We start from the raw sequence: 26,326 nt of genomic DNA on the forward strand, positions 1-26,326 counted from the left end.
GTTACTTTGGCACTTTGATTAGTTTGGAGTGAAAGAGCCAAGAGGCTCTCCTTCCTGGAAAAAACAAACATGGAACTAAACCTCTTTTGTCTTTTATCCCTTGTCACCAAAAATAAATAAGTGATACAAATGGTTCTTTTACTCGTTTTAAAAGTAGAGCCAGAAATTATGTGAAGTTGAGACTCTTGAATTATTCATGTGTTCTGATTGAATGGGATCATTATCTCTGGCCTTACAAGGTAATAAATACTGTCTAGTGCCTGGATACTGTTTTGATGTAATAGTGTCAGGAAAAAGAAAAAACAACTGACTTCTTTGCAAGCTTGGGCCTAAAGCAGAAAGGAGCTCGCTGGTAAGTTCATTGAAAAACTGTATGTGTATATCTACGGGTGTGCACATGTATATTTCTACCCACAGATATGAAATATCTTAGAGAATTCTATTAATCAGTCTTCTCTCAATCTTTCCAAAGGCATTTTAACTTAAACATGCAACTAAAGGGTTGTATCATGGCTCAGTGGTCTGGTGCTTGCTGCTATTTTTCTCTTCTTTCTCATCTACCATATAGCATGTAAAAGTATTTCAGAAAATGCAGAAGGAGGCTCAGTAAATGATTATGCTATCTAATCATTTGCCAGTGAACAGCCAAATAATCTTAAATTATATACCAGTGGGTTTTTTTCCCCCCAGATTGATTTCAGTGAGTGAATTTGCTCGAGTTTAATATCACCATAAACCAGAAGGAGTATAGAAAGCCTGATCTAAGGTTGTGCTCTTAAAAGCAATCACAGAAAGATGTGCATTTGTAGAAGGTTTGAAAGCATGAAGATAAATGTAGTTGACAGTTGGCTTCAGAGAAACTAAAATTAGAGGTGGACTATGTTACAAAATACCTTTATAGGCTAATAGTTATTGAAATGCAGTGGAATACGATAGACATCAAAGAAAAATAATACTGACTACGCTGATTTGTTTAACAAAATACACAGTGCCTTTTCTTTCTTTAGAACACCACTTTTTTTTTCAAGTGATCTTGAGTCTATTAAGAGTATAAGAACACCCAACAAAGAGCCATTAGCAATTCAGTAGTTTGCCAAACCTACCCAAGACCTTTTACTCTTTCCTTTGAGACAGCTGGCTCAGTCTTACACAGAATGTACAGGTTTTCCAGATCGCTTTTCTCAACATTTAACACAAGCTAATAAATCACGCAATTTAATTAAGTTTTTTAACAGGAATTAAAGTGTGTGAATCATCTACTGGAATGGGTGTGAATACTATTTCAATAAGGCTGCACTAGCAGAGCTGTCTGCCTTTTTCTAATAGAGCAAGCAGTGGAGGACAGGGGAGTTTTTTTTTAAAGTAAATACCCTTTATTAGCCAGTGTAATGAATCTTTGCTTATGATTTCATTGTATCTTTCTATATAATGTCCCTGGAATTTTCTTTTAGATCAAAGAAAACAAATTTGAATTTGGAGTACAAAGAAGAATGTCAGAGGTGAGTAAATTATAGTATTCTATTTACAACTATTAGTATTTCTACCTTTGTCTGTTAGAAACAGGAAGTGTCCCTTTGAAGGGTGAAAATTAGGCATTTTATGCCTTTGCCTCCTGGAAGACAAAAACTGCCAATTTTTCTCCTGTGCTTCCACCTGTCAGCGTGCTAGGTATGGACCTGACAGTCCACCTGTGCTCTAATACCACAAGGCCAGCATGGCTGGCAGGACATTCACAATGTGCCTGTCCACTAACAGGGCCTTTGGCGCTCAGCTTCCCCTATTCACTTGCACTGTGACAGGATGCGCACAAGACAGATAATGTGGATCAAAGGCAGTGCCTGTGGTATACTCAGCAGGATCCAAGGAACATTACTAGTGTTCTCAATAATTTGCTATTAGTATTGCAGAAAAAGTGAGGAATGGACTATTGAGTGATAAAAACACATTTTATAAGAAAAATATATGCAATACATATTTTTTTATGTTGGATTCAAAAGAGTCACACAGCGCTGTAGAAGAACATGCAAGAAAGAAAGCAACAGCATGATTTGGGAAACTTCTAGATCCCTCCATACAGATAGTTACTCAACTGTGAAAGTATGATGGGTGGAAAAGAAAAAATGAGGTGCACAGGCAGACAAGAAAGGTTGGAATTCTGCTCTTGTCATATTCCCATATAATTTTATATTATTCTTTGTTTTCCTCTTACAATATGGAAATTTGGTGGACTATTCACAGTTAAAATTCCAACTGTATGTAGAATTTTTGGTCATGAGACCCTGGACGAGTCACTTCCTTAGAGTAGCTCATGCGCAGTTAGCATTGCCCCTTCCCCCCAACACCTTCAGTACATGCCCTTGTTGGTCAGCTGTCCACTGGGTTCTCCAGAACAATTATGGAAAGGTATATGCCTGCATATTTAAAGTGTGTACATTTATAATCCAATACAAAGTTTACAGAGGCATATATAAACTGAGAGCTATGCCACTGTCACTGGCAAGATGGAGGCTTACTCCGTCTGTAGGATTTTACCCTCAATTTTGGAACTCTGTAGTATGCTCCATTTGCTGCCATCTATGGAACCATTGTTTCCACGTTTACTACTTGATATTCCTTTGGCTGAACACTCCACTTCCTGTCCCATCAGGGGCACATCCTCATCTAGAAATGCTCTCCCTCAGTTTTCTGGTACCAAGTGCTGGCACATAAAGATCTTAACCTAAAGAGTGAGGGAGGAAACAGGGCTTTCAATAGTACTACCAATTTTTTTTCTCATTCTTCTTTGCTCCCTACTAACCATGACCCTAGTTTTCCTTGTTGGTCATTGATTTCAGAGAGCGATTAATTAAACTAATTTTGGTATAAGCATATAATAGATATAACACAGCCAATAAAATTGGTGCCATAGATGAATACTGATGTAGAAATATGCTCATAACATAAAAGCCAAAATTACAAAACAGCACACACAGTTTAAACCTCCCCTGTAGTCGAAACATATGTGCATCAGTTTATAGAATAGTATAAAAGGAAGGGTGGAGCCAAGATGGCAGCGTGAGTAGGACAGTGGGAATCTCATCCCAAAAACATATATATTTTTGAAAATACAACAAATACAACTATCCCTAAAAGAGAGACCAGAAGACACAGGAGAACAGCCAGACTACATCCACACCTGCGAGAACCCAGCGCCTAGCGAAGGGGGTAAGATACAAGCCGCAGCCCAGCGGGACCCGAGCATCCCTCACCCCAGCTCCCGGCGGGAGCAGAGGAGTCAGAGCCGGAAGGGAGAGGGAGCCCAGGACTGCTAAACACCCAGCCCTAGCCATCCGCACCAGAGCACAGACACAGAGCATGTGTGGGGTGCTGGAAACTAGGGAAGCAGGACAGTAAGACCTGTGAGCGGGTCCCACAGCCGGCGCCCCTGGGACAAAGAAAAGCGAGTGCTTTTTGAAAGTTGTAAAGGGACAGGGAACTCACAGCTGGACGGAAGCATCCTGGGTCACAGTCCAGCAGCTGGAAGTTCCAGGGAACTCCGGGCGCACTAACACCATGGGCAACAGCTCTGAGACCCCTTACGGAAGTAAAAAGCAAACAGTCCCCCGTTCATTCTCCCTCCGGGGCCCTGCCATAGCAGAGCAGTGCCTGAGGCTGGCCATGCCCTCAGCAAGGGAGTTTCCTCCATACCGGCCGGGCAAGATACAGAGACCCCATCTACACTCAATTGCCCAAAACAAGCCACTAGGGGTCGCAGTTGTTCCGGTAAAAAAAGGCCAGGAGCCAAGAGGAAAGAGGCTTGACTCTCCCAGCTGATAGACATGTCAATAGCATTCCACTGCACCTATCAACATGAAAAGGCAAAAAAATTTTATCCAGACAAGACTAACCCAGACAGCTTCGACATCTTCTACATCTTCCCCTGAGAAGGAACCTGGGGAGATAGATTTAACCAGTCTTCCTGAAAAAGAATTCAAAACAAAAGTCATAACCATCCTGATGGACTTGCAGAGAAACATGCAAGAACTAAGGAGGGAGAATACAGAAATAAAACAAGCACTGGAGGGACTTCAAAACAGAATGGATGAGATGCAAGAGACCATTAATGGACTAGAAAACAGAGAACAGGAACACAGAGAAGCTGATGCAGAGAGAGATAAAAGGATCTCCAGGAATGAAAGGATTTTAAGAGAGCTGAGTGACCAATCTAAACGGAACAATATCCGCATTATAGGGGCACCAGAAGAAGAAGAGAGAGAAAAAGGGATAGAAAGTGTCTTTGAAGAAATAATTGCTGAAAACTTCCCCAAACTAGGGGAGGAAATGGCCTCTAAGACCACAGAGGTATACAGAACTCCCATGACAAGGGAACCAAGCAGGGCAAGAACAAGACACATAATAATTAAAATGACAAAGATCAAAGACAAGGACAAAGTATTACAGGCAGCCAGAGAGAAAAAAAAGGTCACCTATAAAGGAAAACCCATCAGGCTATCATCAGACTTCTCAACAGAAACCCTACAGGCCAGAAGAGAATGGCATGATATACTTAATGCAATGAAACAGAAGGGCCTCGAACCAAGAATACTGTATCCAGCACGATAATCATTTAAATATGAAGGAGGGATTAAACAATTCCCAGACAAGCAAAAGTTGAGGGAATTTGCCTCCCACAAACCACCTCTACAGGGCATCTTACAGGGACTGCTCTAGATGGGAGCACTCCTAAAAAGAGCACAGAACAAAACACCCAACATATGAAGAAGGGAGGAGGAGGAATAAGAAGGGAGAGAATTAAAGAATCATCAGACCGTGTTTATAATAGCTCAACAAGCGAGTTAAGTTAGACAGTAAGATAGTAAAGAAGCTAACCCTGAACCTTTGGTAACCACAAACTTAAAGCCTGCAATGGCAATAAGTACATACCTTTCAATAATCACCCTAAATGTACATGGACTGAATGCACCAATCAAAAGACACAGAGTAATAGAATGGATAAAAAAGCAAGACCCATCCATATGCTGCTTACAAGAGACTCACCTCAAACCCAAAAACATGCACAGACTTAAAGTCAAGGGATGGAAAAACATATTTCATGCAAACAACAGAGAGAAAAATGCAGGTGTTGCAATACTAGTACCAGACAAAATATACTTCAAAATAAAGAAAGTAACAAAAGATAAAGAAGGACATTACATAATGATAAAGGGCTCAGTCCAACAAGAGGATATAACCATTATAAATATATATGCACCCAATACAGGAGCACCAACATATGAGAAACAAATACTAACAGAATTAAAGGAGGAAATAGAATACAATGCATTCATTCTGGGAGACTTCAACACACCACTCACTCCAAAGGACAGATCCACCAGACAGAAAATAAGTAAGGACACAGAGGCACTGAACAACACACTAGAACAGATGGACCTAATAGACATCTACAGAACTCTACATCCAAAAGCAACAGGATACACATTCTTCTCAAGTGCACATGGAACATTCTCCAGAATAGACCACATACTAGGACACAAAAAGAGCCTCAGTAAATTCCAAAAGATTGAAATCCTACCAACCAACTTTTCAGACCACAAAGGCATAAAACTAGAAATAAACTGTACAAAGAAAGCAAAAAGTCTCACAAACACATGGAGGCTAAACAACACCCTCCTAAATAATCAATGGATCAATGACCAAATCAAAACGGAGATCCAGCAATATATGGAAACAAACGACAACAACAACACAAAGCCCAACTACTGTGGGATACAGCAAAAGCAGTCTTAAGAGGAAAGTAAATAGCAATCCAGGCATATTTAAAGAAGGAAGAACAAACCCAAATGAATGGTCTAATGTCACAATTACCGAAATTGGAAAAAGAAGAACAAATGTGGCCTAAGGTCAGCAGAAGGAGGGACATAATAAAGATCAGAGAAGAAATAAATAAAATTGAGAAGAATAAAGCAATAGCAAAAATCAATGAAACCAAGAGCTGGTTCTTTGAGAAAATAAACAAAATAGATAAGCCTCTAGCCAGATTTATTAAGAGGAAAAGAGAGTCAACACAAATCAACAGAATCAGAAACGAAAAAGGAAAAATCACCACGGACCCCACAGAAAAACAAAGAATTATTTCAGAGTACTATGAAAACCTATATGCTAACAATCTGGGAATCGTAGGAGAAATGGATAACTTCCTAGAAAAATACAACCTTCCAAGACTGACCCAGAAAGAAAAAGAAAATCTAAACAGACCAATTACCAGCAACGAAATTGAAGCAGTAATCAAAAAACTACCAAAGAACAAAACCCCCAGGAGAGATGGATTTACCTCGGAATTTTATCAGACATACAGAGAAGACATAATACCCATTCTCCTTAAAGTTTTCTAAAAAATAGAAGAGGAGGGGATACTCCCAAACTCATTCTATGAAGCCAACATCACCCTAATACCAAAACCAGGCAAAGACTCCAGCAGAAAAGAAAACTACAGACCAATATCCCTGATGAAAGTAAATGCAAAAATACTCAACAAAATATTAGCAAACCGAATTCAAAAATACATGAAAAGGATCATACACCATGACCAAGTGGGATTCATCCCAGGGATGCAAGGATGGTACAACATTCGAAAATCCATCAACATCATCCACCACATCAACAAAAAGAAAGACAAAAACCACATGATCATCTCCATAGATGCTGAAAAAGCATTCAACAAAATTCAACATTCATACATGATAAAAACTCTCAACAAAATGGGTATAGAGGGCAAGTACGTCAACATAATAAAGGCCATATATGATAAACCCACAGCCAATATCATACTGAACAGCGAGAAGCTGAAAGCCCTTCCTCTGCAATCGGGAACAAGACAGGGATGTCCACTATCCCCACTGTTATTCAACATAGTACTGGAGGTCCTAGCCACAGCAATTAGACCAAACAAAGAAACACAAGGAATCCAGATTGGTAAGGAAGAAGTTAAACTGTCACTATTTGCAGATGACATGATATTGTACATAAAAAACCCTAAAGACTCCACTCCGAAACTACTAGAGCTAATATCGGAATTCAGCAAAGTTGCAGAATACAAAATTAACACACAGAAATCTGTGGCTTTCCTATACACTAACAATAAACTAATAGAAAGAGAAATCAGGAAGACAATTCCATTCACAATAGCATCAAAAAGAGTAAAATACGTAGGAATAAACCTAACCAAGGAAGTGAAAGACCTATACCCTGAAAACTATAAGACACTCTTAAGAGAAATTAAAGAGGTCACTAACAAATGGAAACTCATCCCATTCTCCTGGCTAGGAAGTATTAATATCATCAAAATGGCCATCCTGCCCAAAGCAATATACAGATTCGATGCAATCCCTATCAAACTACCAACAGCATTCTTCAATGAACTGGAACAAATAGTTCAAAAATTCATATGGAAACACCAAAGACCCCGAATAGCTAAAGCAATCCTGAGAAGGAAGAATAAAGTGGCGGGGATCTCACTCCCCAACTTCAAGCTCTACTACAAGCCACAGTAATCAAGACAATTTGGTACTGGCACAAGAACAGAGCCACAGACCAATGGAACAGAACAGAGACTCCAAACATTAACCCAAACATATATGGTCAGCTAATATTCGATAAAGGGGCCATGGACATACAATGGGGAAATGAAAGTCTCTTCAACAGATGGTGCTGGCAAAACAGGACAGCTACATGTAAGAGAATGAAACTGGATCACTGTCTAACCCCATACACAAGAGCAAGTCTGAAATGGATCAAAGACCTGAATGTCAGTCATGAAACCATAAACCTCTTAGAGAAAAACATAGGCAAAAATTTATTGGACATAAACATGAGTGACCTCTTCTCGAACATATCTCCCCTGGCAAGGGAAATAAATGCAAAAATGAACAAATGGGACTATATCAAGCTGAAAAGCTTCTTTACAGCAAAGGACACCATCAATAGAACAAAAAGGTATCCTACAGTATGGGAGAATATATTCGTAAATGACAGATCCAATAAAGGGTTGACATCCAAAATATATAAAGAGCTCACACACCTCAACAAACAAAAAGCAAATAACCCAATTGAAAAATGGGCAGAGGAGCTGGACAGTTCTCTAAAGAAGAAATTCAGATGGCCAACTGACACATGAAAAGATGCTCCACATCGCTTGTCATCAGAGAAATGCAAATTAAAATCACAATGAGATATCACCTCACACCAGTAAGGATGGCTACCATCCGAAAGACAAACAACAACAAATGTTGGCGAGGTTGTGGAGAAAGGGGAACCCTCCTACACTGCTGGTGGGAATGTAAATTAGTTCAACCATTGTGGAAAGCAGTATGGAGGTTCTGCAAAATGCTCAAAATAGAAATACCATTTGACCCAGGAATTCCACTTCTAGGAATTTACCCCAAGAATGCAGCACTCCAGTTTGAAAAAGACAGATGCACCCCTATGTTTATTGCTGCACTATTTACAATAGCCAAGATATGGAAGCAACCTAAGTGTCCATCAGTAGATGAATGGATAAAGAAGATGTGTTACATATACACAATGGAATATTACTCAGCCATAAGAAAAAAACAAATCCTACCATTCGCAACAACATGGATGGAGCTAGAGGGTATTATGCTCAGTGAAATAAGCCAGGCGGAGAAAGACAAGTACCAAATGATTTCGCTCATATGTGGAGTATAAGAACAAAAGAAAACTGAAGGAACAAAACAGCAGCAGCAGCTCAGAACCCAAGAATGGACTAATAGTTACCAAAAGGAAAGGGACTGGGGAGGATGGGTGGGAAGGGAGGGATGAGGGCGGGGAAAAAGAAAGGGGGCATTACAATTAGCATGTATAGTGTGCGGGGGGCACGGGGAGGGCTGTGCAACACAGAGTAGACAAGTAGTGATTTTACAGCATCTTACTATGTTGAAGGACAGTGACTGTGAATGGGGATGTGGGGGGGACTTGGTGAAGGGGAGAGCCTAGTAAACATAATGTCCTTCATGTAATTGTAGATTAATGATACCTAAATAAAATTAATAAAAAAAAGAATAGTATAAAAGGACAGAAATGAACATAATGAATATACATACATATGCATATATGTATGTCTGAGCAATGGGATTATGGTTGTTTCTAGTTAAGCCTTTTTCTCTTTACCTGTATTATTAACTTTCTGACAGTGACAAAGAATTACTTTAATAATATTATCAAAATTACAAATATTGCTTCAAACTCTAGAAATGTGCCAAACTTTTGCATTATATCTGTATAATACAAAGCCACCACCATGTATCTCACATTTCACTATGTGACAGAAAATTCACTTGTCGTCATTAATTTGAAGATATAAATGAGCTACATGTGGTACTGGTAAATGCATTGAACTTAATGAGAACACCCAGATTCTAGTCTCATCCTTAACTATCTGTGTAACACTGCAAACTTGCATAACATCTCAAGTCATGTTTCCATATTTGTAAACGAGAGGGCTGGACTAGAGATTGGGAATGTCCCTTCAACTCTGAATCTCTGTGATAATTGAATATCACATATAACATTAGAATTCTCCAAATAGGTAGACCTTAATATCTGGGGGAATTCTACTCCTTGAAGGTAATAAGGCTACTAATGTGCCTACATTAAAAACTGTTAAATGCTTATCATCACCCAAATAAAAAATAATAATAGCAAATACCACTTGAACACTCATTATGTTTCAGGCACTGTACAAACTTAGTGACATGATTTAACTTAAATCCGCAAAGCAAGTCTAGAATTATGGTATAATTATTTTCATTGTTTTAAAGACAAAGATATCCTGACATTCTCCTGTGAGGTAGAATAGTAAATGAATATGCTTTTTTCCCAAGAAGGAAAAGTGACAAACAATAGTGAAAGTAGATAGGTGGGGATTCATCTTTCCAATAGGTTGATTTTATACAAGACATTCATTAAAGTAAAAAATTCTGGAGTTTTGCTTTTCCTCATAGTCTCATCCATTGATTAGAATATAAAGTGTGAGAGACCTCTAGCTCTAAAATTAAATGATCATTTAGGATAGTATTTAGAACATGCAGTGCAAGGAAGAATGTACATGGTAGGTCCAAGAAGTGAGAGAGGAAGCTAGTGAGAAAACATTTTCTCTTCAGTTGTCTTGTATCTTAAGTGTGTCCTTTACCAACAGTAAAATCAGTCTGGTACCCTGCAGTGTGATTCCTAGAGCGGCCACTAGATGTCAGGCATAAAGTCTAGGTGGGCAGTTAAACGGTGACCCTTTCTTTTATGGCCTGCTTTGAAAAGGGAATTATTCCTTGCTCTCCTCTTCATTTTACCTAATGACATGGTAACACAAAATACAATGCCATGTGTAACCCATACACTACCAGTGAATCCCTAGACAGTGAAGAACAGACCTGTACATGCCCTACCAAGCTTCTTAAGAAATAGTTGTCAGTTGGTTGTTGAAGATCTTCTTCATGGATTTTGGATTGATTATGGAGGGATTTCCTTCTATTCTGATGGTTTCACTGGGTTAACCTCTGGTAAGCACACAGGGGTACCCTAAGAGCCTATTAATGGAGACTCATGTTGACCATGTTCATTGTGTATAGACATGCATTAGATATCTGAAATACCCATGGCTGTCTCTGCCTTAGTTTCCTCTCTTTAAAGGAGAAAGAGTAGCTACATCTTTCCCTACCACTTGGCTATTGAGAACAGAAAGGCAATTAGCTGCCTTCAAATTTTCCAAAAGAAAGCATAATTCAATATCCTAGTGAACAAACTTCTAAAATGGGAGGTTATCTTTCAATTAGAATTCATGTCAAAATTAAAGTTCAGGTCAGATGTTTTATCACAGATTAAGACTCGGAGATGAAGAAAAATTCCCCTGAATAGACATGAGGTTAGGGCAGAGCCAGTCGTAGGTCTCTAGACAAGGGTTGGAATCAGGAAAGTGTGGTAGGAAAGGTATGGAGGTCTAGGGATGCCGGATGTTGGCATTTCAGAGGTGTGTCGCAGGCATCTGAGAACCAGTTATGAGGTTTGAAGCTGGAAGACTAGATTTCAGTCTCCGGAAGGACTGGCAGAAGCAAGCTGGGCAGGGAGAAACAGAACCAATCTGGCAGTGACGCTGAGGTCAGCAACAAGAAAGGAATGTGTATGCATTCGGCAAGGTGACAGGACAGTTTCTAGAACTAAGTACTGAACTAAGTTTATCTCCATTCATTTACTATATGGTCATAGCAAGATATCAACTAGAAGGGCAGAACAAAAGATTTGAATTGTTATTAAACCATCAAATCATTAACCTAAACCATGCAGATTCCATCTGGCAAGGAATTAGATGGATCTCATGGCTGGGAAAGGTGTAAGTCTGTTGCAAGTGACCTACAAGTGTAAATATTGAAAGAAAGGGAGTTAGGAAATCAGATATTCTTAAAATTTTCCAAGAGCCCTCTCACATGCTAGGAATAATAGCAGTTCATTCAGAGCAAAAACATGGCCCCTGAATTTAATTAAAGGCAGTTGGGTAGATAAATTATTTAAAAATATTTTACCCTAGTCAAAAATTAATGGCCTCTTTTAAAATAAATTTCTCATACTTCTCATTTCTGAGGTATATCACAATGAAATCTACTAGTTAGGTTTTTGTGCATGTTGACATTACTATAGCTCTAACGGTTTCTGGTATCCTCACAAGGGGTATTAGACTCACCAAGCATAAGGAAGAGGGAGAAACAATCTTCCATAACTGTGAATAGCTTCTAGCATGTAGTACTGGAGCCGTATACCTTTTTTCCATTATTTCCTATTGAGAGGCAAAGTAGTATATTGCAATGAGACAAATAGGTTTTTTTTAAAGTTGAATTTTTCACTTACCAGATATGTAATTACTAGTAATTTTTCTTTCAGAGACTCAGTTTTTGTAGTTGTTAAATGGAAATAAATGTATTTAACCTAAGGGATTACTGGGAGAGTTAGAAGGTGCTCATTCACATGGGTGGTACACACTAAGTGATTATTGTTATTCTAGTGGGTCATTATCCTCACCCACTGAGTTCACATAGACCTAATCATTAGCATCCAGGAAGTATACAAATGTCTATGGCTAAATATTATGGGATTTTAATGAGCCCAAGTTACTTCTTATAAACTTTGCTTTCCCTTTCTATAGGATGGGTTTATTGGAGATGCCACAGAAATTTGAAGAGTATTTTTAAAACCAGCTGGCCCTCTACCTTCCCACAGGACGATCTCAACAACCTAAAACGAGCCATCCAAAGCTTACTGAGGTACCCAGTAGTCCTGGAAATTGCTAGGAGCAGTGCCAGTCACACATCAACGTCTAGTCCTAACACCACAGGCTGAAACTGAAGGAAATAATTCGGTGTCCATAGGTTTCCTCTTTGCCTTAAGACTGCCCATACTGAACTAAGTAAACCCACCAGTTGCTGAACAGTGGTACATGTAAAGTAGATGGAAAACACCTCAAAATGAACAGTGCTGACTATGCACAATACTGAAAGCCATCCTAGAATATAAGTCAAGCTAAAATCCAAACAGTTACTCCATATACTAATATCCATAAGTGACATGGAATTAATGCCTCCTTTTCTTTTTGGACCTTAATCAAGATACCTAGGAAAAGCCGGGATGTTTCACTCTGCCCTGCCCTATTTCCTGAATTAGAAGGAAAGGATAGTTAAGGAGGGTAAAATTTGTGAGACTAGGTTCCTCAAGGTAGTTAAATTATTGTAAAAGTCAATTAATTGGTTTATAATTTGATCGTTTACTTAGCATAAACTTCAAGAAACTACTGGACACTTCCTGGTGAAAGGTGAAATAACTCAAAGTTAATTAAACTGTGAGAATTGTGTTATTTTATACCATCATACGACTCCCCCCAGTGCAACACACAAACACACCCACACACAAACACAGACATGCATGTATTTTTGAGCATCCATACAGGCATATCACACACCTTTCAACAACCCAAAATCATTTTTAACACTTGGCCAAGTGGGATTGCTACAATTCATCTGGGAAAAGCTTAGGGTTTCATGGATGACATAAAATATCTAAATTTTAAATCTTATCACCCATGTGGAATATGAAGTCTGAAAAGAGATTTTGCTAAAGGATTCCACAGGCAGGTGAGTTTACATTTCTTTTATTCATTGCTAGGTGACTATTTCAATTCCTACAGCTATTATTTCTAAATGTCTCACTCTCTTCCGGCTGCCAGTCAAATGCCCCAGATCCTTGACACTTCTAAAGGATCTAAACTTCTCTCATTACCAAAATCACTCAAAGTAATTCCTTCAACTTCCCTGCTCTTGACCTTAAAGCATCTCTATGACTACACTCTCTGGGAGGATGAGGTGATCCTTCCCCATTCAAAGTCTAGCCCCACCATCACACCCTAAGAAGATTCTAATGATTCTATCTTATTCTCTCTGGCTTTTTGCCATCAGCTTTCCCCTCACAGACTAGGTAACTGACAGGGTGATCTACACCTTGGTGTGGCTAAGGATGGAATTTGAACAACTTGATTTCTGAATCTTACCCTCTCCTCTACCCCCCAAAATGCTCATCTCCCCAGATTATTTTCTCAGTGTATGGCACTATTACATCCACCAATTTCTCAGGGGAGAAGCCCCCAAAATATTTCTAAATTATGTGGCACTTACTGTACACCAGATACTTTTCAAAGCATTTTCCATGTATTTGCTATTTAATCCTTTCAGCCACCCTATCTGAGTTGGTACTATTAACATATCAATTATACTGATGAGAAAAAAAATGAGACACAGACATTTCGGAACTTTTCCAAGGCCATATGGCCAGTCCGACTTCAGAGGCGTCGCCTGTGAGCACCGCAGCCATGCCCTTCATTGCTCTGACCAGCCACGGCCTCCTGTTTGTCCTCCCTCCACACAGTTGTCTTTTCATCTCCATTCGTCTCTGTTCCCATGTACTTAGAGCAGGACTTCATTTTTTAATAGCCTTCTAACTGATTTCTCTGCCTCTAGGTTTTCTGTTTCTTTTCCTTCTGGTCCATCTCTAAAAGGCACAGGCTCTGGTTATTTCCCTGTGCCTCTCAATATTATCTAAGAGCAATGCCCTTTCCTTCTGACTTAAACAAACATACCTCAGTGGTCTGACCTTAACGTTTTTAGCATCATTATTGCTATACCTAATCTTCTTGGGCTCCTCCAGCTACTCCAAACTAAAGTATTAAAGTATTTGCTTTCCCCCTGAGTTTTCAATCCTATGTTCTATTTTCTCCTTAGCATTGGCCCCATATCAGCTGTGCAGGATATACTGTACTTCTCTCCTGGGCAGAATACATTGTGCTCCTAACACTATATACTGTGCTTCTCCTAAACCAAAGCCTAATGATGGATGGAGATTTCAAATCTGGCTTCAGATAGAATTCCAGGCAGTTGAGGGGATGACTGATTCTCCTTTCCTTTGCCCGTAGCACCTTAAATTCCAAATCCTGCTGACTAAGGCAGAGCCCAGGCAGGTGAACAAGTGATAAGTGTGCACCCTCCCCTTGGTCCTATCAGCTCCCAGTTTTCAGGGGGCAGGTCTGAAAGCCATTCTGATTTCCTCTGTCTGTTGATTCAACAGTTGCAGCACCCAGTTTAATCCCCAAGTCCATGATGTCTTCTTTATAATTCTCCCCAACCTGTATTCCTTCCTAGGATGTGAATGTTTTTGCACCACTGATGCATTACTCAGACCGAGAATAAACTTTCCCCTTGTCTTGTGCTGTGCAAAGATCCAGCAGGGGATTCCAGCTTGACTTCTCTTTCTCTTAGTCTCTACTAGTTCTTTCTCCTGCAATTCTGTCTTCCCTTTGCTCTCAATGTACCACCTAGGGGGGTGGTTCAGGCCAACAATATGCTAGGGATTAATAATGACTCTGCACATAATCTCAGACATGAATATCCCTGCACCCATCTCAGCTAGGTAAACCTGGTGATACTCTGTTCACATGGCAAAGCCCATCTCATTTGCCATCTTTCTAGGGAAGACCTCAATTCAGACCATTTAATAAATCCCACTTATTTTTTTGTTTGAACATTTAACTGTGTCCCAGCACTACACTACATGCTTCATGTGTATTGCACATTAAATCTTTACTGAAAGAAGGACATAATTATTGAGCCTACATTTTTAGATGTGATACTGAGGTCCGAGGAGTCAAGCGGCACCATCGGGGACATACTGACTTAGATCAAACTCAGGTCCATTTGACTTTTAAACTTTAAGCAGTAAATTGCAGGATGTTCTGTTTTATGTAGTTGTGTCCTTCTCCTATCTTACCCCTTTATTTGGGGGTCCTATAATGGCAGATATCCTATCTTTCTCTGTTTTGTTTCCACCTATAGCAGCTAATAGTGTCTTGAACATAGTAGAGCCTCAACAAATATTTATTGAGTTGAGTAATTGACAATAAAGTATTTGAGGCTCAGAAAGAATGGGTAAGTCTTTACACTCATTTTTGGAGTTTTCAGAAATTATTCTTTCCAGGTACATAAACAAAGCAATGTACATTCTCTTTCTCTCTTTCTGTCTTTCAAAGATACTGGATTTGGAAGTTGGACATATTTGACAGTTGAAATGAGATGCACCAAGGCAGGAGTAAAGCTCCTGCATTTTTATGTCACCGATACCATTTGACCAACTCAATTGGAACTCTTTTTATCTTAGCAAATCTTTCAAATAGAGGCAACAAAGGACAGGGATAAAATGGAGAACAAAGTCCAAATTCTCATTGCCCAGTTTAGAATTTGTGAAAATCTAGGTGTAGAGGAAAACTAGGTCTATAGTTTCTCTTTTTTCTCTCCGTAGAAGGGAAAAATACAAGGCAAGGAAGACTAGTTTGAGCAAATGAGCAGCACAAGGCACGTTGAACAGAAATGTTTATCTGGCTACTTAAGAAAGCAGACTGAAGTCAAATATTTTTGAGAGCATCTTTCCAAGTACAGGAGGCTAGTTAAAATTTAAGGAGAGCCTTTGACTGTTGTAGCTGATGCTCTGCTTTTCCAATTACAAACAATTTTCACCTGCTTATGAAAGTAGGGCTTCTATACAACTCTTGAATTCAATTCAGTTCAATTAAATAGGTATTTATTGAGTGTCTATGCTGTGCCAGACTGGGTCTCTGTGTTCAGTGCTTAGTTCAATTACCTATGTGTCCTGGACAAAAATAAACTGTTTCTTCCAAAGATCCTGTAATTCAGATATTCACACTAATCTTGACTGGGTTTCACTTCAGTGAACCTAAACTGATGACATTTTATTTGGGAGGCTTTTGGGGGGTGAGGTGAAGAACTCATGTCAACCACTGATGGAAACGCATGCACTGCTGAGGTTTCTGATGGAGAGAACAGCGCCCCCTTCCTCATTTGCCTTCTGGGCCTCTGTGGAAGTCTTAGTTTGTTAGCACATTGTTTGATTTTTACACAAAGACACATTGCACCCCAGTGCAGCAGTAAACTAGCCTCGAGAATCAACAAACCACAACCCAAGTGTTAATGTGGCTTCATGCCAAAATCCACTTATTTCATAATTTATTAAATATTGAGCTTAGACTTACCAAAATGTCTGTGAGCTGCTCCTGTTCAAATGAGAATTTAATAGGTAGAGCTGTCAGAGACACCTGAAGAAAAAGAACCACGAGCATTCAGTTGCTTGTGTATTTCACTGACTTTAAAGAAATACTTTTTAGGTAGTTCTTCACTATGTGTATTCATATAAGCTGGATCTGGGAGATTAAAATAAAAATAAACATAAAAATGGCTAACCATTTTCCAGGAAAATAACTAATATCTGGTAATTTACTCTTTCAAAGCACAGAATGCTGGAAGTCTGCACAAACAGAGTAACTTTGTAAAATCACTATTGTCATGTCTTTTCAAACCATTGTGTGTAATTGGTATGAAAATGTGAAATGCCTCTTTTTTTTCCTCCTAGCACATAGCACATGACAACCCATTCAGTCTTTTGCAAGTTTGGTGCAAATGGTGCCAGTCAAAGCATCCAATGAGACCTTCAGACATTAGTATATTAGACATTATCTGTAACACTTCTGGACCAAAATAAAATATGCCTGGAGGTGCTGCCTTTTGTGACTGCTAGTTTCCCTGCATGGCATATGCCTAGAGAGTCTCAGATGAGAGGTGATTGCACAAAACTGTGATTGTGAGATGACTTAGCAGAACCCGTGATGATGTCCTAATGGCCTCCCACTGGGGGGAGCAGGAGTAATTGTTTGTCAGGGGAGGGAATACATCTGTAAGAAGGCTTCTTCTGCAGACCAAGCAGCCATGTGGAAAGGGAAAGTGAGCAGCCCAGGGCTGGGAGACGACAGTGGAGAAAATGCATGGGTTGAGATGATACAGGAGGAGCTACTGGGGTAGGGATGGGGGCAGGGAGGAGCCGATGGACTAAGATTAAAGTTGGTGTGCTTTGGAAAGCAATACCAACAATTTGTTAAAAATGAATTGCCCGCCTCCTAGCGTTACCAGTTTCTTCTGGCAACCTTGAGTCATAATGAAGACATGACAGTGAAATGCTAGGGAAGAAATTAAGAGTACCTAACAGGAAGAGGGCTTGCATATAATTGTGCATTCTCTAGATGTGTTTTAAATGTTTGGGCGTTCTTTCAGTAGGAGTCCTTTCAATGTTACATTTTACATCCAATAGCTCCCTTTGTCATTGCTTACCCTAGTGATCTAAAATGAACCACTGTTTTCAAAACCATACTTTTAAAATCAAGGCAAAGCTATTGAATTTCCATGCATTAGAAACATCAGTGTCATATCACACAATTGAAGGATACTTCATCACCCTGTTTGCGGCCGCACTAAGCATCTTCCATTTGATCAGAAATAAGCAAGGGCAAGTGAGCTAATTAATGCTGCCAAATGCTAATTCCCTCCACCTTTTATCCTGGGTCTAAATTATGATTTTATCTAATTTCTGAGCAACTGAAATGCTCATGCCAGGAGAGTCTGTCATTATTAAAATATAAATCAATGCATAAAAGCATATTGGCCTATGGGAAGGACTGTAAAAAAAATTTAATGCCCTCCACAAACAGCTGTGTTCCTGACCCAGCAGTTTTTTTGTTTTGCTTTCCTGACAGGTTACCAGATTGTATCTATTTTAGTACTTCTAGCACATCTGAAGATGTTTCCAACAACATAGATCTTTAAATAAATTTTACATAGAAGTTGCTCTCTTTAAAGTAAAACAAATTTTACGCAAGTCAATTTTCCTCCCTACTTCACCTCTCATGACTACAATATGATCTGCTGTTTAATCTCAGATTAAATGCAACAGGGGTTTTCAGTTTAGCAATTCAGAATAGTGTTAGGGGATTTTGATATCAACATGAGGCCCATGAAACTTGGGAGGTACTATGTAATATAAGAGTTTGTGCAAATAATTGCCTCTTGCTTCTGTTACTTAGAAGGTCTTTAACCATCACCAGCCTTTTGCAGTTAGAGGCATCAATAATTACCATGAGGGTGCCGATGTATAGACGAATTCCACAATGGGAAGGAAGTAGAGGAAGGTGAAGTGAAGGAGGAAACAGACCCATGCTTGTGTCACTTAAGAAAGCACACGAAGATTTAGAGTAACCAAGGAGGGGTTTCTCAGGATGGGGCCTTCAGTGCTAAACAAAGTTCCAGACAAGCTGGGACAGACTGGTCGGCCTATGGATTGTAAATCCACATGTGAGCCCATGTAATATAGACCAAATGCAAGGGGAACTTTCATTGCATTATAATTTCTCACACTTCAGAATTTTTGGCTTCAATAGCCTGCCATTAACTAAAATGTCTTGTACCTTTGCTGATAGCTACTCTAAAACCCATACATTTTTTTCACAGTAACAATTATCTATTTATTTATTTCTGTTAATCCCATTGTAACTCTGGAATGTGGTGGGGGGAATATGTTTCCAGCCTGGGGCAAATAACCTTTGAAATCAAAATCAGTCAAAGGGAGAAATAAAGTGGGAGAAACCCATTTATTGCTTACAAGCAGTCATCCACTTCTGCTTGCCGGCGTCTCTCATGACCCGGCTGCAAAAAGGACCCTCACCTAACCTCTCTGGTCCAGCTATGCCTTCGCTCCACCTATTGATATGGGGATGGACTACTTTTCTCCACCCCTGGGAATACCTATTGACAGGGAGATGCGCTAAGGCCAGGCGAGAGATTCTGGAAATACTGCAATTTTACCCACACCCATTAAACCTAATTCAATATCCATGCTTCAAGTTTTAAGATAATTACTTCTACTGCTTTCTTTCTATATTAAAACCATGAGAAAGAGTAATTCTTTTGTAATCCTGAATGGGCATGTTGTTTTGAATGCAGTTGTAGCCTGGACACCCAAGAACAAGAGAAATTTGTCCTGGGCATGGAGGGTCATTACAAGCCAGCTATTACCTTCAAAAATAGACATGTACACTGGTGGTACATATATCATATCACAGATAACTAGATTGTGTTTGTTTAATAGGAAAAAGAGTCTCAAGACAGATTATATATGCTTGAATTTGTAACAACATCACCAACAAAAGCATCACTCTCTTCTTTTTAATCACCACTCATCGATTTTTGCTTGATTATAATGTATTATAAAAGAGACTCTACAGAAGTGAGAGTGTGAACTGAGTCTACTGATAAGGTTTTTCTAACATTCCTGTTAAGCTGAGGCATTACTTCTGTATGGTTCATTTTGATATAGGTATTCAGATTGAATATCTGACATGTTCAGTCACTATATGTGGCTGGGTTTAAGTATGAGTCGGTGCCTGAATCTGGAGGGTGAACCTGATCCATTCATAGACAGGACCCAAACAGCCTCAGTGTGTCAAATGACTTCAAAATGCACACTTGAGACATCAATGTAAGTAAGAACTCATATAAGGACATGAGAAATCCATAAGGATAGAAATAAAACTTCAAATTCATTCTTGATAGAAGTACATACATGTACAATCTTTAAAAAAATAATAGCTTCCAACACACTTTAAAATGTCATAAATAAGAAAGCATGTAACACAGTTTTTCAAAAGTTCAAAGCATTCCACTGCCCTCTCAGAACTGGCAACAGATGCTTCCTTATAAGCTACGTATTCATCTCTAATTTTGGCCGCCCTTAATCTAGATCAAGATCTTATCTTGTCTTATATTAGTTGCATGGATGGATCACTTGTGACAGATACAATGGCTCCAGCTTTCATTAGCTGAGGACTTTACTGCCAGATTAATCTCACTAAAATGCTGTTTTCATCATGTCCCTCTGCAGACCAATATCTTTAGTGACTCTACACTGCACACAAAATAGACTTCTTGTGCTCATAGTCAACCTGATCTCAAAGTGCTTTCTTTATTTTGTCCTTTTAAACCATTTCTTTCATTGTGAAAAAATAGTACCACATTGCAGATATTCTGGAAAATAAACTTTTCTCTGATGAATTCTCATATAATTGATATCTCAGTTCTCTGAAGAGTACATGAATGGCCCTAAGTTAAGTGTTCCAGGTGTGTATGCTTTTGTTTCTTTGCCTATTTTTAGTCACTAGCAATGACTACATGCATACTAAATGCTCAAGAACAAATGTTCATATCTTCATCTCCCACTGCCCATGTAATTCTTTTACAATTTGGCTATTTTTAGTGGATGTCAATTGTCTCAAATTTTTATTTTTGTCATGCGTGTCAAAGGAACACAAATTCTGAACCTGTCAGGTCATGTCCTGCAAACATGTAGATAGGTGCTCTGAAAAAACCAACCACCTTCCCCCTAGCTTACCTATTTGTATAACCTATTCTTCACCTTAAAAACTTGCCTATTTTTATAACCCAGGACTTGATTTGTCAGATGAAATCAAGAAGTTTGAATAATATTGAGAATTTCAATGTTTCTGAAGATTGATTTATATACACCCTCAGTTACTTCCCATTCATGCATTGATCAATTCAACAAATACTCAGGGACTATTGTGCCAGGTTGACACAAGGAATGTATCAGTGAACACAACCCAGTCCTTGCCTTCAAGTTGCCAACAGTCCAGTGAAATAGACAGGTAAGGAGGTCACTACTTGATATAGTGAAGCAGTATTTTCCAGATGACCAATGCAAGATGTTACAAAATCATACATGATAAAAGAGCCAAAGTGCTAGTATACCAATGGATAGATGTGTGTGGTGTGTGTGTACATAAGAAACAAGAGCGCAGAAGTTTCCATGATATGGTTTTGTGTCACTCATTGCAAATAACATTTAAGAAACCATCATTTGTCAAATTTTCCAAGTATCCGGGAAGAATATCCACAATTATCTGAAAAGGCTATTAAATTCTCCTTCTAAAGCCTCCTATTTTCTTCATATATTTCAGCCACTGAGAACCTATCTTCTGTTCAGGCAAATATTAAAAAGATATGTAAAAATGTAAAAAAAAAAAAGAAGCCATTAAAGTGAAATGTGATCACTGCTCTGAAGCTGAAACACATGCATATTGGGCCACCTGACCCTATCTTAGGAAGTCCAGAAGCCTTCCACATTCCATTCAGCACATGCATGTTGAATTAGTATAGTGTTGGCACTTTGCTGACAGTAGGTATATAGTGGTGATAAATGTGAATAATTATTACTTTGTAACCTCCCGTGACAGCTAACAAATAATGCAAATTCCAGAGTAGGTTTTTCATCTCTAGAGGCTGTTAATGTGTGAAGACGTGTTTTACCTACACTCCCCATCTTAGAAGGTTGCAGCTGTATCTCTCAGCAGGTATTTGTCTAGTCTTAATGTCAATCTTCACTTGTAGAGCTCAACCCTTAGTATCTCAAAGGAAGAAAGTAAGAGGTAATCATAGTTTTTATACAACTTTACCTCCACTCATTTATTTCAGGAGCCACCATTTTTAATGTTCTTCACCAAATGAGACGTACTCCATAAGATTCTAGCTGTTCATTATGTTTTCATCATTCTGTGCCATAACTGGATCAATATTATGTTTATGATGGTTAATCCCAAACAGAAGCTTTCAAGCCCTGGTTTTGAGAGTTTTAAAGGCAGCAAAAATGGAAGTGCAGAAAGGTTGTTCCTCAACTTAATAGGCAGCCCTACAAAGGGAACATTGGGCCTCTTCCCCTACATTTAGTCTGAGATCCACCTAGTTTGGCATCCAGAAATATTGCCCAGCACTTCTAACAGTTGCCAAAGCATTTGCTGCACAGTTGCCAGGACTGAATGTTTATTTATACATGCAAAGGAAGTTGTCTGCTGTAGACAAAGCTCACGTACTATTCACAGGCTCTTTCCAGTTTGTCAGGGAAGCCCAGACCTGCAGGGGACCCCAGAGATGCTCCAGTCTCAGCTCAGATCACAAGTATGCCTCCTCGCTAGCCTCTGCAACTCAAGTCTCATTATTTGAGTGGAATTTAGCCTGGAAGCATTTCTTGCCTTTGTAGCCAATGGAAACTCAGGTCCTGATCTGTCACCACCTCTAAGTATTTCCCTTATGAAAACTGGCTCCACCCATTCCCTATTTTGCCTCTGATTTCAGGTGAGGCATTCAGCTTGTACCACTATGGCTGCCTCCATGGGGTGACCCTTATGGCTCTTTGCATGTGAATATGTTATGATCAAATCTCAATCTTAGAAAGATAAGCAAATCATTACCATTTACTAGTCATGGCTAATTAGGTTGACCAAAAGCTCAAAGTAATTGCAGGCCAGAGACAAGCTTTTCAACTGGGTTTAATTTCTAATTAAAAATGGTTGGCTACTGATACCCCTAACAACTTGGATGAATATCAAAGGCATTAGGCTGAACAAAGAAAGTCATTCTCAAAAGGTTACATACTGCGTGATTCCATTCCTGTGACATTCTCAAAAAGACAAAACTACAGAGAGGAAGAAGAGATTGCTGGTTGTTAGGCCATGGAGTGGGGTCAGGGGATGACTCTAAAGTGATACAAGGTGAGAGTTTTGGGAGTGATGGAAGTCCTCCACACATGGTAGTAGTTATATGAATCTATACATGTGTTAAAATTTCATAGGCCTACACGCAAAAACACACCACCACCACAAACCAATAAGTGTGTGTAAAAATTAGTGAAATTTGAATAAGGTCTGTAGTTTGCTTAATAATGTAATAATATCAAGTTCCTTATTTTGATAATTCTAACATTCTCCGAGATGACACTACTGGGGGAAACTGGGTGAAGGATACACCTTCACTATTTTTGCACTTCTATGAAAGCCTAAAATGGTTTCAAAATAAAGTTTTTAAGGAGGAAATAGCAAAAGCCTCATTTTCAGTGATTAGATAGTTGTGGTCTTATATTTAAAATAAAGATATGATCACTAGAACTTAATAAAAAGAGGTGATTGTGGATTATCAATTGGGCATGGTCTTTGAGACAGAGCCAGCACTCCTATGACTAACAGCAATATGGACTGCACTCATGTCTGCCTGTGGTTTGGGCTTTTCCATTACCCAGCTAAATTCCTATGCCTGCCTGTCGGACTTAACAATCCAGCCCTGAAAGTCAACCAGCTGAAAATTTCAGCAGTTATTCCCCCACACCCTTTCTTGTCCCTGCTTCCTGCCACCACAATGGTCCTCTTCTGTTGCTTTTTCCTACTTCAGTTGGGAGGGAACAGACAGAAAATAGAACTGTGAGCTATCCTCAACAACTCTTTCATTCCCAACATCCAATGAACTAAGTCTCTCTATTTACATCTCCTAGATGCATGCTACACTTTCACCTTCCATAACTGCCCTGTTTCAATAGCCTGTAAGTATGATCTTCAATTCCAATGATATAATCAAAGATATCAGGGTGATCTTTGAACATGTAGTTCTGATTCCATTGTTCAGAACCCTATTGCCTCCTAAACTGGAGTCCATCCTGCTTTGCAGACAAGACAGACTCTTAAAAAATCTGTCCCTTACCTACCTTTGTAGCCTAATAATCAACTCCCTTTTGAAATGTACTCTTCAGAAACACTCAACTACTATTGAAACCCTACAGAAAACGTTAGTTCCTTTTCACAAACCCTTCTCTCTGTCCCAAATTCTCTCTTATTGCCTTCTTCCTGGAGAACCCCTATTCATTTCCCAAATCCTCACACAGTGACAACTTTCTCTAACATCCCATCGTAAAAATTAAGTATTCCTTCATTACCTTGCATGTATTTCTACTACTAAACATATATTTTACATACCAACTCTCCTTCTCTTTGTGAACTCTGAATCTAACTGTGACGTTTTCAGCTTTGTATTCCTGGTGCCTAGTATAGAATATAGTAGGTCTCAGGAAATGGACTATCGAATAAAGTAATGAATGATTAATGAATAAAGCTATGTTACTGTGTCTCTTTAAAGCCATGTACTTAATGACAGAGGTGAAAGGTAGATAATAAAATGCTTAATATTGAAGCCACACTAGCTTAGAGGACTTATCTACTGCTTTTATAACTAAACACATAAATAATAAAATAAACCATATTACTTGATAGTTGTTAAATTGGAACTGTTGAACTCTACAGTTCTCTAGAGAAAAGGAGTATTTTCAGCATTTTATGTATTGGAAGGACTTTACCCAGAAAAAGGACATTAGTTACCCATCTTGAACGTTCACTGGGTTGCATCTGTTTTGAAGTTACATTAGCCTTCCCGCCAACCCTGTTGCTGGGAAAGAAAACATGATGTGCTGATAATGAATCAATAATATGTTGACACTGTGCATGGGGATTAATCAAGAGCCCTCATTCTCTTTCAGGACAATTTCAAGCTGCCAGTAATCAGCAGAGGCATGTGAGCTGGAGAGCAAGCCAAGCACACACTTGACAGGAGCAATCAAGCTGTACAGGACATCTCTCCTCAGTGAGATTCAGAAAGGGCTTCTAGGCCCCAGGCTGGGAATGCACACAACCTTAGGTTGAATACCAATCCCCTCATTCTCTCTTTGGGTCAACTAGTCCACATGCAAATTACTTAACCTTGAGTTGCTTCTTTTGTAATGGGGACACTAAGTTACCTTTTCCTTTATACTTGAGAGGAATATCTAATTAAAATAAAGACTTTTTCCTCTGCGTTTGGATATAAATGCTTAATTCTTTTAGCTGACAATTTTATCACTTCTTGCTTCCTCATTACATATAGAATAAATATCAACTTCATAGAATAGAGTAAACCATTACAGCTCTGATTAAAGTGACCCTAACAATCTGGTGTTGATTGCCTCCTTCGGGGAGAATTCATTGATAAATAATAATATGAGAACACAAAAGATACTGCTTCAGCAGCGCTTCTGGAAAACGATACTTATAAGTAAGGCAATATAAAACTGAAGAAAAAGTTTGTCCTGGTTTTTATTTTCCCACTAAAATTCATATGAAGATAAAATATTCATTCTATTAAAACTCTCTAATTTTACACATGAAGAAGTGTAAAACTAGACAAGTTAAAGGGACTGTCCCAGTGTCACCAGGTTAGTTGGTTCCAGAATGAACTTACCTGCATCTCAGATTTACTGACTGCTGCCCTCCAGGCCTGATTCCCTATCTGAACAGGCAGAGCTCTCATTCAATACTAAATGTTCCCTTGGCCTGAAACATGGATTGCATGAACCTATGATCCCAGCCAGAAAAGACTTCCAGTCTTGGCCTCGCCTATTTATATTCTGGCAACTAGCATCCCTGCTGAATATATTCCAGATGTGCAAGACGTCTTCTATATTATCTTGTAGACCTGTTTCTATGCATTTTCACCCTACTCTGTGCCCCAGGAGGCTGATGAATATGGACTGCACCAGTGTGCAAATTTTTCTGGTTTCTGGCTCTAAATTCAGCCAATTGGGAGCACCCACAGGAGATGGAGAAAGGAGGAGAGTAAAGTCACAATAGCCATTCCCACAGTTCCCTCCCTGCGGGGTCGGATAGGGAAAAATTTACGAGGACAGCAATCTAGTCCAGGTGGCTCCCTTCTGCTGCTCTTCTCAACAAAGACAACAAAACACTCCCTTAATTCCCACTCTACCAGGCACTCACTCCATAAGCACGCTCCCTAAACTCACTCCCCCTTGCTTGCTTGCTGTGCCCGTAGAAATGTCGCAGATAAGGAAGCAGAAAGATATATATTTCTCCCCTTGCCTTTGTTTGGGGCTCAGACCTTGGGAGATTACTCCCCTTTGAGCCTGCCGGTGTAAAATAAACCTCAGCACTCCAAGACCTCCGAGTGCC

General features: G+C 39.2%; 1 long non-coding RNA gene across 1 annotated transcript; it reads left to right on the top strand.

Annotated features, from left to right (window-relative positions):
* Window positions 1–289: 289 nt before the first annotated feature.
* LOC118918021 (uncharacterized) lies at window positions 290–25,297 on the top strand. The gene is made up of 3 exons (XR_005026958.2): window positions 290–352; window positions 1,452–1,499; window positions 24,865–25,297. It is a non-coding gene; the product is annotated as an uncharacterized LOC118918021 (long non-coding RNA).
* The last annotated feature ends 1,029 nt before the right edge of the window (window positions 25,298–26,326 follow it).

Source organism: Manis pentadactyla, chromosome 1 (genome assembly GCF_030020395.1).
Source record: "Manis pentadactyla isolate mManPen7 chromosome 1, mManPen7.hap1, whole genome shotgun sequence".
NCBI classification, from domain to species: domain Eukaryota; kingdom Metazoa; phylum Chordata; class Mammalia; order Pholidota; family Manidae; genus Manis; species Manis pentadactyla.